General features: G+C 36.0%; 2 protein-coding genes across 7 annotated transcripts in view; one reads left to right on the top strand and one right to left on the bottom strand.

Moving 5' to 3' along the window:
- The window catches only part of LOC118272419 (adenosine 3'-phospho 5'-phosphosulfate transporter 2), a 146,006-nt gene that overhangs the window by 38,308 nt on the left and 93,770 nt on the right, over positions 1 to 13,928 (top strand). The window lies entirely within an intron of this gene.
- Positions 1 to 13,928, bottom strand: part of LOC118272417 (tyrosine-protein kinase Src64B) — a 61,698-nt gene that overhangs the window by 28,204 nt on the left and 19,566 nt on the right. For 2 of the 6 annotated variants that reach the window (XM_050707959.1, XM_050707962.1), the window contains exon 2: positions 6,708 to 6,737. The exons of the other annotated variants lie outside the window; for them this stretch is intronic. The gene's annotated coding sequence lies outside the window, so the exon portion shown is untranslated. The remainder of the gene's footprint in view (positions 1 to 6,707; positions 6,738 to 13,928) is intronic. 6 annotated transcript variants of the gene reach the window in all.

Here is a 13,928-nt window from a genome sequence, read left to right as displayed (position 1 = left end):
ACCGAGATTGGTACGTGCCTACGAAGCTTCACGATACGTTTATGAAATAGTGTGAAGGTTCTAAAACGTGATCAGCTGCACGTGTTTTGGTACGGTCAGGTATGATTATACAAACAGTGTGTTGGAGGTATGTGTCTATGTTTTATGTACTTTGCGACACAAAGCGCAGCTGCAGATTGACCACACGCCTCGGCCCGTCTGATATGTGGTCACGTACATAGCTGTTTAGATGTTTATATACTTCAGGGTTACCACATCTTTGGCAGCCACCAGCGATCCATTATTGCACATAATACTGGATTAGTAAGTATTCAATCTTATCTGATTGCATACATTCAGATTATAGCATTAATTCGTATAGCAATCACATAGTCAATCAGTATTTCCTTCAATTAAGTTCTTAATCCTTGTCACGTGAGTTTTGTCTTGTTAATCCATATTAATTTTAAACACGTTATCAGCAACGATTCCAATGTTTCTAGAAAGTTTCTTAGTTCAAATGTATATACGTAGGAAAACAACAATTTCATTGTTTGAGTAAGTAGACATAGTTTCTGATCAACTCGTGGAAGTATAGTAAACCCACTTTAGTTGGATATTTGTTGTGATAAACTGATACAGCTCAATTGTTAGCGCACTACACTGGAGTATTGGCGACAAATATTAACCACAATGTATGCGACTCATTTAATTTCATAGCCATTAATTTGGCCATTAATCTGATAACGCTGGGTGGTAAATAGGTGTTTAACGTAAATGTATTGAGTTACAGAGGCCAGCCCTGCTGTGTTCGTTCCCAGAGAATGGACACAGCCGGCCAGCGCGCCACGTATCATATGCTCAATTACACCGCCCTGCGACGGAGCGCCAGTTCCCAGCGATCCTGCCTCCTGATTCAATATCACATTTACCTTTTCAATACCACGCTTACGTACAGTCTAAGATAGAACTGTTCAATTTGATGAATTTTGACAATAGAAATTCAAACACGTAGAGCGTTGTGGCGAACATTGTTCCAAAACAAAACCATTATCTACGTCTACGTGGATAGAACGCGTTTCCACGAAACCAAAAATAAATCAATGTCAACGCCCTTCCATTCATAAATCCTCTGTGGAACCGAGTGTCAGCATTTCCAGCTTCTGTAATTTAATTTTGCTATATGTGAAAATTATTTTATTGTCTCTGCCCAACGTTGCTGCGCTTCAACGAATTTCAAACGAAATGTGGATGCAATAGTTCAGAACAATGTTTCCTCGCCAAAGGAGCATCTGGAATCACTGCAAATAACTAAGAACTCCGTTTATAGCATTGCACATTCTTGCGATCCGTTTACGAGGAATGTTTGATATGAGGAGTCAACCAATGCGCGAACATTTTATGAGCTATCTTCGGATATTGCAGTCCATATGGACAACAATATGTACCTATTTCAGTTACGTAGAACACGATATCGCAGTAAAAATACTTTTCTATGCGATAAACGGCACACAATGGTAACTGTATAAAAGGAATGAGTTGTAACAATTTGTAAAGCTATTTGCGTTCGAGTGGGGGTTGAAACGAGCTGAATCTGTAACGTTGAGCGTCTCACAATTATCTTTAAGAACGACTGCAAAAATAACGCGTTTTACCAACGAATGAAAATTAAACTGTTCAGACTAGCTGTTAAACGAGGGGAGAATTTGCTCTGTGAAGGGACGTTTCAGTTTCACACTGTCAAAGGTTTGAAGTAGCTCGCGGCGCGTTCGTTTTGTGCATGATTATGACATTTATTAATTTTCACGCACACCCCATGTCTGATTCACACATTATAACGTTTCGTTGGCGTTTGTATAAGCGTAAAATGTAAATTGAAAATGTGGAATGCACAAAATGGGTGCCTACTAATATGAAACAGTTAGAATTTTCATTAATTTTAGACAAATGTTTAAACTTTGATCATGTGTTTTGTTGACGGTAATAAGTTTCTACTTCAACTCTATCTGTTTTAATCTTTCATAAGGTTTGACAGAAATCGGCAAGATTTATGGGCTGATGCGCAGTCAAAGCACCATAAACTGACCACCATTTTATAGTGGTTTAAACAATCTCTGAACATCAAAGAAACAAGAACCAAATATTATAATGTGAAGTATAATCTGATGGTAAGGAGGAAAAAAATGGATTTTTGTTCCGTTGACGGTGTTTGCCCTCCGTGCTAGACGGAGCGGCACGGTAAATACATTACCAGGTCTCTGAACTTGAGTCTCCATTGCATATTATATTTTTAGCTTACCACGCACTAAAACTGTCCGTACTATCCGTACAATTCACGTTTGTACGCAAAGATAAAGGGACTTTTGTAAGATAAGAAAAAATCAATCAAATAATAATTTAATAAGATTAAGGTAGCTTTATCATTTCCCAAATAGATATGATACATGAGTGATTTTTATCCAATTAAAGAACAAATTTTTGACGTGTTTTTAAAGAATTTGCTAGCATTTTTATCTTCAGAGCGAAGGCTCATTCAAATGAGAACGGATTTCAATGCAAATAAACATGAATGAGTAGGCTGTGGTGTGAAAAGTACTCCCACATTTTGCCAGTTGTATTTATTATTCGTTTCAAGTAATTGGAGATGAGTTTATTCACGAACAATCTACTTAGAAACAGATAAGTAAATACAAAAATCTTTGATCTTGTGTCCAGTCCAGTTAATTACCACAAGTAACTATTAAACGAAACATACTCATCAAGTAATTTTAATTTAGTTTTTAATTTAGTATGTTTCACGATAGTTAGTTATAAAAAGGAAAAATACTCATATTCTATGCCTATAATTATGCTTTAACAGCCACACAATAACCTACTTAAAAACAGTTTTTGTGAACAAACGTGGTAAGAAACCGTCACGAAATAAACAGAACAGACTATCGTGATATCACATTCGCGTATAAATAGTGCATTCGTCCGTAAACATACGCATGCACGTCCGAAACATTCAGATCCAATTACAACAGTCCAATGAAAAAATGGACCATGCTACGTAACGAAATTCCACTACTTTAGGAATTCTCGACGTCGCGTCGTCGTCACGTGATGCAGTAAAAATTCATCGCCAACGAAGGAACTGTGTTCCAGTAAAATTTGCTTTATGCCGGCTAGACTGAACCCGTTGACTATATAAAATTACAAATGAAATACCTTATATTTCACGGCAATTTCCTCTCTTCGTACTTCTAGTTGAGTATTTTTTTTACTAGATATGTTGTCATTCTTGTGGATTCCGTCTCTAGCTTCGATACTTAGTCATCAGTAGACTGTGCATGACAGTATCAGGCCATCAAGTGGGGAAAGCGGACGTCATAATTAGTCATCTTTTTTATTCATGTTATACAGAAACGAAAGAATTCAACAGCTGACTGCATACTGGTATAAACACGGTGATGTAACAGCATTACCTACACAACTGCTTGCTGACACAATGAGGTCCGTTACGACATTACGATCCTGCTTGTAAACAAATATGCACAATGCACTGCAATCAAAGCGCAACCAAGGCTGGCTTTCAATAGCCCTAAACAGTTAAATAAGGTGAATGAATAGACAATGGAATATAGGTAATAGATTATTTATTCAACTCCGACATTATCTTTTGTATTTCAATGGCTAACTTTCTTGTCTTGTAATAAATGCTATTGATTAGAGAGGAGAAGATGCTGACGTAGAATCAATATGTTCATTCAGTAAACGTTTAATTTCACGTTATTTTTCTTATTGTCTAAGTAAAATCCAACGTCTACGTTGCTCTTAAAAAATTCCATCCCAAATCGAGTAATAACCCAGTCGATGTGCCTCGGTTTTCGCCAAACGAGTCCCATCGGGCTTTCAGAAACCCTAATGGTGGTCGGTCCTCGACCCAAACCGATCGTTTCTATATAAATTGAAAGCAAACTTGAAACAAAGAGTTACTGTAATTGCAATTTTACTTAGAACACGTTTCAAGTCTGTGCACTTTATTTTTGTTGGAGACGATTCTGTTATTAGTGGTGAAATGATGAAAGACGTTGAAATTTTCTGGAATATTATTAAAACTTGAAGTTTGTAAGGAGTCGCAAGTATTCCGACCGAGGACAATTTTGTGCTCTATACTTATCTAGCTAGCGCCAGAACAGCGAAACGAGGACCGTCTGCTGGTGAAATGTTCAACTTTTGAACTGCTTGGTATTTTAGAATTAGTTGGAGAGTTGACTCTTTGGATAATGCTAATATGTTTCAACGAGTTTAAGCTAAGTTTAAGAGCCAGTCAAAACCAAACCCTATTGATATTGCCAATTTCAACAAATAATTCCTATTTTCAGCAGCACTTTCTGGTAATCAGGTTCGCTAGTAACCATATTGAATTTTTATAGTCGATACTTATACCTTATAGAACATAGAACGAGCTGTTGTTTCCCTTTAAAAATAACAGGAGGCACATTTACCCAGGTTATCACTGAATGGGTCGTTATTCCGTAAAGAAAGCCCGTACTTATGTATAACGATGTCTTTTTAACGTAATCACCATACCGCCATCTTGGGTCATAAAAGAGGCAAACTGCTGTATATTCCTGTTTACTTCAATCACGTTGTTAGACAGCTAGGTGAAGTGTAGCAGACGTGAGAATCTTTTTGCGGCGTGTTTCGCGGGCAACCGCTCATTGGTTTGACGACCTAATGGCCGGTTCGTTGCATAATAACTGCAATTAAATCGCAACTGATCCTTGCAGGGTGCACCATTGTCAATCTCAGCAGTGTTCACAAGCAAAGACTGGATTATTAGTACTGTTGCTATTATTACGCGCCCTATTTAACTCAATCCTGTGACGCTGTTTCCATATTCTGAAACATGTCATTAAATAAGTTACGTTCTTTAAGTTAAGAAATTCTTTTCAATTATAGACATATTGGTTTTTGGACTAACAGCACATGGGATCCCGTAATTAAATTACAGCCTACGGGCGGGGAAAGTAAAAACAATTAGTTTTTCAATCCATTGAATATTCACAGCATCGTTTGTTTGGACAAAATCCAACGTTTCATAAAAGAGTGGAAAGTGATTAAACGAGACTATTGACTGTAAAATACAATGCGAATGTTTTTGTAGACGAAAATAAAGAGAATTTATTACTACGCTAAAAAAGAAATAATGTTATAGCTATAATCACATATCACTCTTGGGACGACAAAGTTATAGTCGATAGAATTAATAAACGAATTCATGTACCTTTATTGGACATACCTGCAATAAATAGTTTTGAAATTAAATGCCATTGTGCTTAAAGAATCTCAGTTATGCGAAGCCCTAGTATTTTTAATTCAAATTAGTTGGCTATGCGTTTAAACACAAACGTTATCATGTAGTTGTTACGGTAAAATATATCGACGTTAGTCGGCCTATCAATAGCGGTCAACAAACCTCAGTAGGGTTGTAAAACCCGCTTAAACCTATACTTTCCACAGTTCAACGATCCGATACACGCAGGGTAACAATGTAAATGAAATTCTATAACCTTTCTAACATGGAGACCATAAAAATGACCGCGAAAATAGTAGGAGTAGGTACGGTAAAATAATACGGTATCAAGGGTCTTAAGCCAGGGTGTATTCTTTTAAAATAATCTTTGCTCTTCCGATTACAGGAGGTAATCTGTATTACTGTTTACTTAGGGGAGTTTGTGGAGTGGCAGACTGTGCTTACAGTTAATGAAATACATAAGCGGTTAAGAGCTTACTTGAAAACATTATTTGAGGAGAACAGCCTTTAGAAAAACATTGTTGGAGAATTTTGTTTGGGATGGTCACAAGGGTGCAAAATGGTCAAATCCACTATATTTATGGCTCATATTTTTTTCGGATGATAGTTAAGAGAGACTTCCGTAATATCGTTATAGTCATAATCATAATTCCGGATTACAGTCGAATATATATAGAATACAACAACTACAGCGCAAATTATTTTTGCAATTAAGATCTCTAAAACACGTTTAATGCTAATCGAATAGTCTATTCTAAGTACGTTTAATAACAGATTACACTTCTTTTTATGACAATGGAGCTACAAAAACAATACAATTGGGGAATAACGCCATGACGCTATTCATAAAAACTTTTTGTTTTAAAATCGATTGTGTAATAAATTCAAAATGGCCGAATAAGATGGCTTTAGTGCTATTGTCATAGACAAATAGAGACATTAATAGAATAGGTATCAGAAAATTGCTTTTAGATTACAAATGTACGTAATTTTGGATAGAAGGATGGAAAGATAGAGATAGATATAGAATATATCGATGTATGTCAGCATTCGATGTAGCCAAACGTTTAAATATTATTTGAAAATGGATTTTAAACTGGACGTTACTTATGTACGATCGTTATTGAAACGAAAGAGACAGTTAGATTAATTATTATGTTATCGGCTTATTCTAGACGACGCGGCGACTATCGCGCTGTCATGCTGCTCATGAATATGAGCCTCTAGCATGACTTGAAACTAGTCGAGTTCCTCATCAAACAGTTACGTGAGTAAGCCGATAATATAATAATAATTAATTTAGTATGTCTCACGAAAGTTATAATAAAATCAGAGCCAGTTAGAAACTAGAAAGCAAAAGAACTAGACTTTATCTTAAGTAAAAGTATGAGTAAGTAAGATTTTGAAGCACGCCAACCTAACTTACCACTTTTACCAGGCTTTACATTTCTCGTACCTGAAAAGAAAAACATTATGAAACCATTAATTTAATGAATATTTAAAGCAGACTAATTATTTTTCGGTACCAATGTGTGACTCATGAAATTGCGGCAATTAGGTACATTATACACTTAGGTAAGTATATACGATAATTGTATTGTAGCTATATCCAGCTACCGAGCTTAATGTGGACTTTGGGATTAAATAAAATGCTAGAAGCAAAAGTCTTGTCTAGACAATGCCATGAATAAATCTAGTCTTAGTATTTCGGAGAACGAACGAGGAAAACATACACAAGATATCAGAACTATACGACATACAAGTCATCACACTGGCATTAAACTGGTATATTACATGTATGTGACAAATACGTCGTCAGTCATGTAAGGAATAGAAACTAACGAGAAAGAAAATAAGACACAGTTAAAGAATAACTCCTCAGATGTAAATAAGAAGTACCAATAAAATCGTCCGTAAATATTCACTTAATAATGGACGTTCAATCATGTGAGTGAATATACATACATTTTCTGAATTCCGAGGTAGGCTAACAATCAGAAATAAATGGAACGGCAGCTTTCTAATATATTCGCTACCATCCTCAATCTTCGTTTCTAAGAAGATATGGATGAATAAACATATGATTCGTGATAGTGCTCCGATCCGTTGAAATTTGTCGGCCATTACAATTACTGTTCATCAAAATACTTTCGATGATTTCACCAATCGCAAAACGCTGTTTCCTAAGACGCAATTTACTCGATTGTTTATTAATTTGCATGGTGCTTGCAAAAATCTTCTTGCGTATATTAATTAGGGCAAACAAATAATGCTGAATCGAGTTAGCTAAATTCTGACCTAATTTAATATATTGATCTAGCACTTTACTTAGTAGGTAAACAAGTTAGCAGCGGTTCTCCAACGAAGTTTGTAGAAGCAATATGTGAAATTAACTTATTTGTTTATTCTCCAGCTATTATAGCGAGAACAATAATATTGCCGATACATCATAATGTTTATTGCTTTCCACTACTACATTTTATATTGGATATTTATACGTGGAACTAACAGCTGTTGATAACTTTTAAATGAACTGACAAAGAACAGTTACAACAGTATCACCTTATCTTCTGATCATGGTGACTGACACAAAAGATTGCGCAACTTGCTTTAATAGCTTTGAAGGACCGGTCCATTGTTTGGGTTTCTAACAGCCAAACTGTTTCTATAATAGTTTGAGCAAAGCGTTCAAGTCCAAAGCTTGTTGTGAAGTAAAAGTAAGGAATTGATCGAAACATGATGTCGATTTCGGTTAACGGCCACTCAAGCGAGGTCAGCGCACCACAAACATCAGACGCACTGCCATTCCGAGTTTTATGGTGTTTTATCAAGGTACCGTTGAAGCAACTTCAGTTTTACTACTTGACAACTCTGCTTGCAACAGAATACTCCCGAACAAATATTTGTTGAAACAATATCGTCAGGTTCACTTGGAATATTACCAAGTTCAGCGTTCCCCTAAACTTCTATTTTTATCTTCACTATTTTTGTGTTTTCAAAAGGAGTGTTCACATTTCAATCATCGTAACAGTGAACGTCAATTAATGAGCCCAATTTTGTACTTGTCTCGTCTTTAAATGGATGTAACTGAGCTCTTTGAAGTTCTGCTCACGAATTTGATATATGGGATAGTGAGTCCCTTTCGGCGTTGGTTTCCTATTCCCTAATTTATTATACGGTTTATGCGTCTGAACACGATATTCCAATAAGATACATTACTAAGAAATCTAAATTCTATGAAATGCGGTTTGGATTTACCTTATTTTTTTGTATTTTTTCACCAGCTAACTCAATTACCTTAGTGAAGCGATTACCAAGAAATGGAATGGCATCGACAGCGTAGATCGAAATAATATGATTGAAATTATAATTGGATATTATGCCATTAGTTCGGTCCATCCATGCTTTTATCCCTTGGTACTTGGGTCACGCATTGCTAATTATATTACTCCTTGGGGACAATGCTTTTATGGGTCACAGTTAATTTGGACAAGTAAACAAACTAAAATGGAACCCTCCTATTTCCTGCTTCCTAATTAATGTAACATCAATTTATATTTTGCGGCAAAAGTAATTTACATTTCCGTGTCAGTGATGAAATTTAAAATCATTGAAAATTTACGTAAGTACTTGATTGATTTGTCCATAAAATTAAGATTTACAAAAGTAATATAAGCACATAGTTAAAATAGCCAATGAGGAGAGTTCTTAAAAGATACGGCTTAGGCTATAAACAGACCCGCTTAAACTTAATTACCCGAACAATACTTTCCTATAAATAAATGTTTTATGCGCTATATCACGACCCGCATGCAGAGCGCTCATAACTCGATAATCCCATATAAGCTACACTTTTATTACCATGATGATGGTGCAGATTAACTAATGGGTGTCTGTTGCGATAATTAGATTTAATTTAAAAGACGATGATTACACCGTTACACGCCCATTGAGAAATCTCGACCACAACCTTTCACAGAACGTCAATACTTTTATGACGATTGATGTGATTTGAAAGTCTTTTATATTTATTAATGGCGAAAATGTGGATTCTTATGTTAATTTTATAATGGTGAAAATAGAATGTGGGAATTGAGTTTCTTTAGATGTCTGCGACTAGGTATTATCATGACATTACTTTCGAAAACTTTTCTTAAGACACCCTTGAAAACAACACTGCAGAAATACTTGACTAGCTTAGCCTATGCAGAAGAATACTCGACTTTTGAAAAGAAACCAGGTCTATAAATATACAGTCCTAGTTACAATTTATTAGAGCAACAAAGCTGTGTAATTTATTGGCAAAGTTTAATAGCTTTTAGTTGAAGAACTCATCCGATTTTGGCCGCCGAAAATACAGAATTAATTAAAAAGGATGTTGTTTATAATTATACTCTATTAAAATTAAGTACTTAGACCCAGATAGTAAGTTAAAGGTAAGTAATTAAAAGGAAATCAGGTTTATTGCCGAGGCATCGTGATTTCGTGACACTTAGCAAAGTTTTTAATAACCCACAAGCGATTAACCTTTAAATGCTAAAGTGGCCCTTCGAAATGCCACGAGCATTAACATGTCACTGATACATATTCGGTATGAAGCTATAAAGATCTTATCTTTATAAAGATTAAGCAAAGAATTTTAATAAACTTCATTGACAGTTTGATTTTATAAAGTTTACAATGTCCTCGAAAACTATCTAGGTGGTCTACCGACACTTAGGTCTTTCTGATCTTGTGAATAACTTTGTTCAATCCATTGACGTGACTGAAGGAAATGGAATTCCTATCCCAGTTATTTCTAACATTACATCACACATAACTATTGATTCTTCCATTAAGTGATGCCTATGAATGGCAAGCATTCATCGACAACACATAGAAATATAGTATCCTTGAAACAATCGCATAATGACAGGCGGTAAGTACGGCTGACGTATCCGACCTCCATAACACCATACTTAGGCACGGAGATTACCGTGCAATAATCACATCGTGTTCCGAAAGTCATCACCAGGCTACCATCAACAAGTGTTTTAATGTCAGTAATCTCCTGAACCACTCTCGTGCAGTCTATCAACAAATGGCGCTTCCGTTCATACAAACGTAGGAAAAATCTTTTCCTGTACCAAGCAACGTGGTCACGACTTGAATTACCGTAATTACATTTTGTTCTGTAATACAATAATATCGTAAGCCTTAACTATGAGATACAATCTTGTGTTTTGGCTTTGTTTTATCGCTGGCTTTGTTTGTGTCTTCTTCATCACAATCTTTGATCAACACGTATTGTTTAACGGTGTTCGAGGAGCGCTACATAGTACCAGGATCAATATTTTGGTCAGTAAGTACAAGTGAACAAATTCGGAGTGTATTTGTATGATTGTTTTCCTTTTTAGTATAGAATGGAGATGTTTCGTGCATATTTTTCCTGTTTTGTTCAATAACTCGGAGAATACATGACCCGTTACTTGATTTTTTACTTTTATTCTCCAAAAATTCTTTAGGTTTTTGCAATGCCCATGATTAATTGCACAACACATTAAATAATGCGAAGTATTTCTCGTAGCATCTATCATTATTAATGGACATAGTATTTCACCTTGCATGCTTGGTGATTGCTTTATAACACAAGCATTTAATTGTGACCTTATTGTGATCTTATTCAAAGACTTTACCATTGTCAATTATATCAGAACATTCTCATCAGATCCTACTTACAGTACGGTCAGACAATCTTGTCATATTTTATCTTGACGTCTTCATCAACTGATTGCCTGAACTATTGTGACCGTTACTAGAAGATTGCAATATACTTAATGATTTATACAGAATAAAATGACAGCAGATACTTATCACAGAGCCTTGACTTTAATAACTCTTCCATAAACCACAAACTTAATTATCTGTCTAGTATTTACGCCATAACAAAATCCACGGGAAAAGTTATTCTTCGAGTGAGTTTCTAAGAATAATTTCACTCTCTTTTAATACCACGATCTCTAGGTAAGTCGGTAATTACCTAGTGGGCGTGCTTATTCGCGTAATTCTTTGGTTGTATTAGTGTCAAGATTAGCGATGCTGGTAGCGTCCGTGGGTCATGAGTATTCGTGGAAGTTCTCGGTAAGTTTTGCAACAACCGACACAGCCAACCCACGTCCGTCCGTCAGTGTTTTCTCAATTTTATGATAATGCTTTGTTTGTTCGTAAACACGCAACGTAACACAAATACACGTTTTACCAGTTGGATATCATATCATTAAAACGCGACTTGCAAAGACCAACATCGAAATGTCCCAAAGGTGGATACTAAAACATGAATTTACACTCCAGTCGTACGGTGCAACACCATCCATTTCCATACAAAATTGATGCAAGCCACTGGCAGGAAATGGTGACTACGATACCAGACACTATCTCGTCGTGAGGTGCATTCGTCAGACTTCGGTCGCATTATATCATGCGGTACGACATTGTTATACGTATTGGCTAGACAGAACAATAAAGAGCTCCTAGTTAAATAGGAGCAAACAGTTCTACGGTAACATGTTTGTTCAGCTTGAAATGACCAACCTCTATAAGGCAAGGTTACCTACCTGGAAAACATGATCTTAGACTTTTGTGTGTATAATTAACACGTATTCAAACAAGTAGGCGGATGGTGTAATGGACAAACACACTCAGGTGTCTACTTCCCCGAAGCGCTGGGTGGAAGAGTGCGCAGCCCATAAATATTAATGACAAACACCGATTCAATAGCCGGGCGGCAGACAGGTCAGCGGCCTTTGATCCGATTGTTAGATGCTCATTCTCAGATGTAATTAAAAATCCCTCATACATCCAATATGCTTCACATGAAATGTCATACGAATAAAACATGACCTACAAAAGCCTTCTAAGTTGAAATTGAGAGTCCACATTAATAAAATCAAATAATAAAGTGCTCAACAATGATTGATCACACTACGATAAGTTCAGTATGTTACAATAAAAATCGTTAACCTAAATACAATTTTAAATTTTAATGCGCAGCTTGAATTCGCAAGTCGTTGGGTCAGTCTCCAACGAGTTAAACAGCATTTCATTAAGCGATATACTCAGTAGATTATTGAAATATAGTACAGCGATAAATAAAAATGAGAATATTAGGTCAGTAAAAGAGCAAATCTTTGCATAATAACATATATTGAATTTAATTGGTGGATATCAGGTTTCTTTGGCTTCGTTTGGGTACAGGCGATAATTATTTCAACTGAATTTTATAATAGTGTTGACAATTACACAATAAGTTAACAACATTATGAGTCACTAATGTGAAGAAAGATTGTCTTTAGTCGGAAGTGTGGTCACAAAGTCACAAGTGGCGGTTACATCCCAATAAGAGCATGATTCATCAAACAACCATTTGAAGATGATTTGAATTTTAAATTCAAGTTATGTGGACCATCTAACAGAATGAGCTTAATAAGATGGCCTTGTGCGAGTAACAAATACGATATGCGTTGAATAAAAAACGCCCATAACACAGATATAAATTGTGAGATATATTACATTGATAAGTGATGTCAGCAAGACTATAAATCGGTACTAAGTGATCGGATGGGTCAGTGTCCTCTACATTGATTGTAAGCGAACGTCGCAGACAATAAAGCAAATCATATTCTCGTAGATATGACAAACCAATTTCATAACATCACACGGCCTTTAAACAACATACGTCAATCAATTGTATTGGACAATACGAAATCAGTGAAATTAAACACCAACACCAGATTTCTACGAAAGGGGAACATATGAAACGCGTGTGGTGTCTAATTTTCTATTTACGTAGGTGTACATGAATGAATTAAGTAATAAAAAATGACGAACAGTGCACAGAGACTTGGTTGTGGTTAAATTGACAGCTAGTGACCCTTGTTAGGTCGCCGGACGTTTACGTCTCGTTAAATAAATGTGTGTGAACATCATGGACAGCACTGTCGTAATAAACATAAGTGAAACAGCTCTCTGACCATGTACGGATTTTGGAAACATGAGCATTATTGTCACACAATCAACGTGAACATCAAGTAGAGATTGGGACAAGATCTCTTGGTTTCGAAATTATACAGTTAACATTGTGAATGCCTCTGTACTTTTAACAGCCAAGACTTTACCACTGAAAATATCGTTAGATATCCTAAAATCTGATTCAGGTATAAATTGATTAATCATCTTGCAAATGTCCATAAACATTGTGTTAATCCCAGTCATCATGCAAAATACATATCTATTTGCTAGAGTAGAAAGCGTGATCGTAGGCGAGCATTCAATTTTTGTATAGCAAAACGTCGAAATTGTATAAGCATAGACATGTATACCTACTTGCAGAACGAGCTCTCTTTGGGAGGTGAAGCTAACGTGTGAAAGGAACGTATTGTCTCGTGTGAAAGTAATCCAGTTGTGAAAAATCACCGTCTTTCGGTTACATAATGTTCCAATGTTACTGGATATTACAAACAGGGTTTTTGAACATAAAACACACTTTAAAGATAAGCGTGCTTAATGATCTCTTAACAAATGTAGTCATGTCGGAACTTGTCCGTGATATGGGTCCCTGTTGAACTTGTTTAAACCTCGACAGGAAGCCAGAACGGCTCCTCATTGTTCA

This window comes from Spodoptera frugiperda, chromosome 4 (genome assembly GCF_023101765.2).
Source record: "Spodoptera frugiperda isolate SF20-4 chromosome 4, AGI-APGP_CSIRO_Sfru_2.0, whole genome shotgun sequence".
NCBI classification, from domain to species: Eukaryota; Metazoa; Arthropoda; class Insecta; order Lepidoptera; family Noctuidae; genus Spodoptera; species Spodoptera frugiperda.
The sequence above is the reverse complement of the archived record's forward strand: the minus strand, read 5'-3'. Positions and strand labels throughout refer to the sequence as shown.